This window comes from Heteronotia binoei, chromosome 6 (assembly GCF_032191835.1).
Source record: "Heteronotia binoei isolate CCM8104 ecotype False Entrance Well chromosome 6, APGP_CSIRO_Hbin_v1, whole genome shotgun sequence".
NCBI classification, from domain to species: domain Eukaryota; kingdom Metazoa; phylum Chordata; class Lepidosauria; order Squamata; family Gekkonidae; genus Heteronotia; species Heteronotia binoei.
This window is the reverse complement of record NC_083228.1, coordinates 144,349,147-144,355,944: the sequence shown is the minus strand read 5'-3', so window position 1 is coordinate 144,355,944 and position 6,798 is coordinate 144,349,147. Positions and strand designations below refer to the sequence as shown.

The following is a 6,798-nucleotide window of genomic DNA, read 5'->3' as shown; positions in this document are numbered from 1 at the left end:
GAAATATCTGGGGACTTTGGGGGTGGAGCCAGGAGACATTGGGGGCGGAGCCAGGAACAAGGGTGTGACAAGCATAATTGAACTCCAAGGGAGTTCTGGCCATCACATTTAAAGGGACAGCACTCCTTTTTAAATGTCTTCCTTCCACAGGAAATAGTGAAGGATAGGGGCTTCTTTGGGGGCTCATAGAATTGGACCCCCTGGTCCAATCGTTTTGAAACTTGGGGGGTACTTTGGGGAGAGGCACTAGATACTATACTGAAAATGTGGTGCTTCTACCTAAAAAAAAAAGCTCCCCCAGAGCCCCCTGAAACCTCCAGATCAATTCCCCATTATGAGACTTGAGCTCCACATAGGGAATAATGAAGCGCCCAGCAGACATTTCCCTCCCCCACCTCCGTTTCTGGTGACTCTGAAGCGAGGGATTGGCCTCTCTACTCACGAGTTGCTGCCAACTTCTTCACAGCAACACAGACACCCCATCCCAAGAGGAAGCCTTTCAATCGGAGACTGAAGCCTGCGGAGGAGGAAAGTCACATGGTCTGTGGGGACGGGGCTTCCCCCCGCTGGCCAGCTGACTGGGGGTGGGAAGGAGTCTGGGAAAGCGGAAGAACCCTCGCTGGGAACTGGGGATTGGCAAGCAAGCCTAGTAGCCATGTCGGTCTACAGTTGAAGAGCATAAGGCAGGTGTGTTAAACCTGCAGCCCAGGGGCAGAATTAGGCCCTCGGAGGGCTCCTATCAGGCCCCCGAGCAACTGGCTGTCATCTGCTTCCTTCTCCCTCTCTCTTGCTTCCTTCTGCATCACAGCTTGCTTTGCCAGGCTTTCTCAATCGCACAGGAGTTACAGAGCAACGCCTCTTGTTTTCTCCATTGGCTGAGGCTCCTCTCTTGGGCAAGAAGAGAGGGATAGCTTGCTTTGCCGGGCTCTCTGAATCTCACGGCTTGGCTTTGTCGAGGGCAGCTTGATGATGGGAGAGGACAAGGGGACAGTGGTCAGGAACCAGAATCATGCTTTGGGAGGGGACGCCAGGTGGCGCTGTAGGCGACCGCCTACTTTGCCTACTCCCATGCACCGGCCCTGTCCGCAGCGCCTCCTCCTCCCCCCTCCTTCACCCCCCCCGCGCAACCTCGCCGCTGCTCCCCACACAACCCTGCAGCCTCCTCCTCCCCCCAGCTTTCTCCTCCCTCCTTCCCCCTCTGCGCAGCCTCGCCACCTCTTAAAGGTGCAACTTCACTACTTTGTTGTGCTGCTTCAGACCAACATGGCTGCCCATTTGGATCTATTTTCCTCCCCCTGTTTTCTTCTCCCTCCTCCCCCCCCCCCCCACAGCCTCGCCACCGCCTCACCCCCATTCTCACCATTTTAAGGCCAGGGAAGGGGCCATGAACCTCTTCCTAGGCCACCCCCCCTGCCCTCCCAGGAAGGAGGCAAAGACAGCGTCCCTCACCGATGCCGCGGCGGTTTTCCCGTCAAACAATGCCGGGACCATGGAGGTTAACAGGAAATGACAGAAAAGATACTCTCCGTGTTACAAAACAATATCAAAATGGAGCACAGGTCCATCAGTGGCTATTAGCCACAGTGTGTGTGTATATATAAATTTTTTTTGCCACTGTGTGACACAGAGTGTTGGACTGGATGGGCCGTTGGCCTGATCCAACATGGCTTCTCTTATGTTCTTATGTGACACAGAGTGTTGGACTGGAGGGGCCGTTGGCCTGATCCAACATGGCTTCTCTTATGTTCTTATGTGACACAGAGTGTTGGACTGGAGGGGCCATTGGCCTGATCCAACATGGCTTCTCTTATGTTCTTATGTGACACAGAGTGTTGGACTGGAGGGGCCACTGGCCTGATCCAACATGGCTTCTCTTATGTTCTTATGTTCTTAAAATATAATTACAGGGCTTTCCATTCACAACATAGTAATACGATGTGAATTTCAGTCACAAATTCAGTGACAAATACCATCCGAAGCGCACAGCTTCACTACCGTCCATAAGATGATATCAGGTTCTTTCCAAACATGTGAACATATGAAGCTGCCTTCTACTGAATCAGACCCTTGGACCATCAAAGTCAATATTGTCTTCTCAGACTGGCAGCGGCTCTCTAGGGTCTCAAGCTGAGGTTTTTCACGCCTATTTGCCTGGACCCTTTTTTGGAGATGCCAGGGATTGAACCTGGGACCTTCTGCTTGCCAAGCAGATGCTCTACCACTGAGCCACCGTCCCTCCCCAGTCCGATACAGTCCGACGACGCAAGACCGGTCCGTTCTCGTTTCGGATCCTTATGATCCTTCCTCTGGGACCGCCTTATTAATTTTGAACGCAGCAGTCTGATGGTGCCTTCTTTCTTTACTATACGCTGTTTTCTGTGAACAAATGTTGCGTTGTAATTGTGAAGCACAGACTGAGCCTCTCTAAACTTTTCTCAAGCTTTACTCTTTTCCCGGCTGATCGGCAGGGGAGAGGTCGGCCTGGGAGACGCTTCAGCGCCCCTTCCCCGGCCTTAAAATGGTGAAATCGGGGGAAGGGGGTGCCGCAGGGGGGGGGGGCGAGGGTGCGGGGCATGGGGCGGTGAAGCTGCATGGCCCGTTGCAAACAGGCCACGGTCTGGTACTGGTCCCTGGCCCAGGGGTTGGGGACTAGGGTTGCCAATCCCCAGGTGGGGACAGGGGATCCCCCGGTTTGGAGGCCCTCCCCCACTTCAGGGTCATCAGAAAGCGGGGGGAGGGGAGGGAAATGTCTGCTGGGAACTCTATTATTCCCCATGGAGATTTATTCCCATAGAAAATCATGGAGAATTGATCTGTGGGTATCTGGGGCTCTGGGGGGCTGTTTTTTGGGGTAGAGGCACCAAATTTTCAGTATAGCATCTAGCACCTCTCCCCAAAATGCCCCCCAAGTTTAAAAAAAATGGACCAGGGGGTCCAATTCTATGAGCCCCAAAAGAAGGTGACCCTATCCTTCATTACTTCCTATGGAAGGAAGGCATGGAAAAGGTGTGCCGTCTCTTTAAATGTGATGGCCAGAACTCCCTTTGGAGTTCACTTATGCTTGTCACAGCCTTGATCTTGGCTCCACCCCTAATGTCTCCTGGCTCCACCCCCAAAGTCTCCTGGCTCCACCCCCCAAAGTCCCCAGCTATTTCTTGAATTGGATTTGGGCAACCCCATTGGAGACCCTTGCTGTAACCCCTTGAGCTCAATGCAGAAAAGCAGTCATGGGTAGTGGCCCTCTGTTCATAGTTCATAGTCAGCAGTTCCCTGCCAAGGAAGCAGCCAAAGATCAGGCGGTTTAGCGAGCTGGGTTAGGTTGTCGAAAGAGAAGCCAAACTGGACATCAACACGTCGAGCATAGTCCTTAGGATCTTAGTGAACTAACTTTTGGGAATGCAGAACAAAGGACTCATGTAAGAACAGACCAGATCAGTATACAACCAGCACAGGCAGGCAGACAGGTGAACGTACGGACAGGCAGACAGACAGATAGATAAGATTAACCAGGGTTTTCAGGTTTGATGGGCAAGGTGTCAAGCATGGTAAAATTCCATTGATAATTGATTGTTTTAGGGTCCCGCCTAAACCTGGTCTGTGAAGTATCATGGAGGATCCAACCTTGTTAGCTTGTTATTCTTTCCCTTCCCCCCATCTTGCTTTAGGGCTTATAATTAGAGGTAGTGAGAACTGGAACCAAGTAATCAGCACCTTCCCATACATTCCTGTAAGGGAGTACGAGCCATCTGGGGAAAGCAAGGACGAAGTCCTGATAACACTATGGGAACGTAGACATTTATGATAGTTTATGTGTGAATGCTACCCTGCACCCCCATCCCTTGGAATCCTTTTGAAGTAAGCCTTAAAAGTATTGTATCAATGTATTGGCAGCATTACTCTCAAGAACCTGTTACACTAAAGTATCGGTATATCAATAAATGTAGTCTTTGTATCAACTTCGACTTGTCATTGAACCCGCATGCTTGACACAAGGAATAAGTGGATGGAGTTTTCCAGTGCTTTCACTTAGCCCTACTTCATTTATTTATTTATTCAATCTCAGAGTTGGAAGGGACCACCAGGGTCATCTAGTCCAACCCCCAATCTACGCAGGAATGACAGCTTTAATATCCCCGACAAATAAGTATTCAGTTAAAAACCTTAAGCACTGAAGAATCCACCACTTCACAAGGGAGATTGTTCCAGTGTAGAACATACCTCGCTCTCAGGAAGTTCTTCCTCAAATGTATTTATTTGTTTTTAAAATGTATTTATTTATTTTTACTGCAATAAACATTTATTTGAGAACAGGAATCACTTGTACATATTATATTCCAGTAGAAATTCCAACCAGCATTGGTATGAATAATTTCAGTAATGGCAAATTCATTCAGGAAAACATCATAGTGTCTCAACAATTCTATCAGTTAGTTCAAGAAGAAATCAAAGTCTCTCCATCGATAGTTAATGATAATTGAGCAACGTAGGTGGCAAACACGCATCCTGGACTTTAAGAGCAAGTTTGGTGTAGTGGTGAAGTGTGCAGACTCTTATCTGGGAGAACCGGGTTTGATTCCCCACTCCTCCACTTGCAGCTGCTGGAATGGCCTTGGCTCAGCCATAGCTCTGGCAGAGGTTGTCCTTGAAAGGGCAGCTGCTGTGAGAGCCCTCTCCAGCCCCACCCACCTCACAGGGTGTCTGTTGTGGGGGAGAGAGATAAAGGAGATTGTGAGCCGCTCTGAGACTCTTCAGAGTGTAGGGCGGGATATAAATCCAATATCTTCATCTACCTCACAGGGTGTCTGTTGTGGGGGAGGAAGGGAAAGGAGATTGTGAGCCGCTCTGAGACTCTTCGGAGTGGAGGGCGGGATATAAATCCAATATCTTCATCTACCTCACAGGGTGTCTGTTGTGGGGGAGGAAGGGGAAGGAGATTGTGAGCCGCTCTGAGACTCTTCGGAGTGGAGGGCGGGCTATAAATCCAATATCTTCATCTACCTCACAGGGTGTCTGTTGTGGGGGAGGAAGGGGAAGGAGATTGTGAGCCGCTCTGAGACTCTTCGGAGTGGAGGGCGGGCTATAAATCCAATATCTTCATCTACCTCACAGGGCGTCTGTTGTGGGGGAGGAAGGGAAAGGAGATTGTGAGCCGCTCTGAGACTCTTCGGAGTGGAGGGCAGGCTATAAATCCAATATCTTCATCTTCTTCTTCTAAGCAAGTTTCAAGTCAAAATCTTCTTCACAGTCGCAAGTCTACTATAGAATTCTTTAAAAAAAAACACAATAAGGAAAGGAAAGGTCCCCTGTGCAAGCACCGGTCGTTTCCGACTCTGGGGTGACGCTGCTTTCACAACGTTTTCACGGCAGACTTTTGACGGGGTGGTTTGCCATTGCCTTCCTCAGTCATTACACTCCCCCCCCCACCCAGTACTTATTTTACTGACCTTGGAAGGATGGAAGGTGGAATTAACCTCAAGCCAGCTAACTGAACCAGCTTCTGCTGGGATTGAACTCAACTCATGAGCAGAGCGCTCCGACTTTAGTACTTCAGCTTTACCTCTCTGTGCCACGGGGCTCTGATAGTTCACAATAAAGAACACTTTTTTTTGTAGCAGGAACTCCTTTGCATTTAAGGCCACACCTCCTGATGTAGTCAATCCTCCAAGAGCTTACAGGGCTCTTAGTTCAGGGCCTACTGTAAGCTCCAGGAGGATTTGCTACATCAGGAAGGTGCGGCCTAATATGCAAAGGAGCTCCTGCTACAAGAAATGTCCTTCTATAATCTATCACCTGAAAGAGTGCAGCTTCCTTGAATTTAGACAGAAAATTGCCTTTGCTGTAATTTCTATCCATTGATCTGAGTCCTGTTATCCAAAAGAACTGAAAACACATCTGCCCCGTGCTTGGGATGGCATCCCAGAAAGCTGCAATCATATCACCTACCGAGCGTCTCTCATGTGGAGATTCCCAGCTCCTTCAACCTCTTATCATAGGACATCATAAGAGAAGCCCTGTTGGACCAGGCCAGTGGCCCCTCCAGTCCAACACTGAGTCACACAAGAACATAAGAAGCCCTGTTGGACCAGGCCAATGGCCCCTCCAGTCCAACACTCTGTGTCACATAAGAACATAAGAGAAGCCCTGTTGGATCAGGCCAATGGCCCATCCAGTCCAGCACTCTGTGTCACATAAGAACATAAGAGAAGCCCTGTTGGATCAGGCCAATGGCCCATCCAGTCCAGCACTCTGTGTCACATAAGAACATAAGAGAAGCCATGTTGGATCATGCCAATGGCCCCTCCAGTCCAGCACTCTGTGTCACACAAGAACATAAGAGAAGCCATGTTGGATCAGGCCAGTGGCCCCTCCAGTCCAATACTCTGTGTCACATAAGAACATAAGAGACGCCATGTTGGATCAGGCCAGTGGCCTCTCCAGTCCAACACTCTGTGTCACACAGGGGCCAAATATATATATATGTGTGTGTGTGTGTATACACACACACACACATATACACACTGTGGCTAATAGCCACTGATGGAGCTGTGCTCTATATGCTTATCCAATCCCCTCTTGAAGCTGTCTATGCTTGTAGCCGCCACCACCTCCTGTGGCAGTGAATTCCACATGTAAATCATCCTTTCGGTGAAGAAGGACTTTCTTTTATCCGTTTTAACCTGACCGCTCAGCAATTTCATTGAATGCCCACGAGTTCTTGTATTGTGAGAAAGGGAGAAATGTGCTTCTTTCTCTATTTCTCCGTGTGTGCTGTTTCCGTACACAGCAGTTAACACCGAA

The 6,798-nt window shown here is 49.4% G+C and overlaps 1 non-coding gene across 1 annotated transcript; it reads right to left on the bottom strand.

Annotated features, from left to right (window-relative positions):
• Window positions 1-2,164: 2,164 nt before the first annotated feature.
• TRNAA-GGC (transfer RNA alanine (anticodon GGC)) lies at window positions 2,165-2,231 on the bottom strand. The gene has a single exon. It is a non-coding gene; the product is annotated as a tRNA-Ala (tRNA).
• Window positions 2,232-6,798: the final 4,567 nt, after the last annotated feature.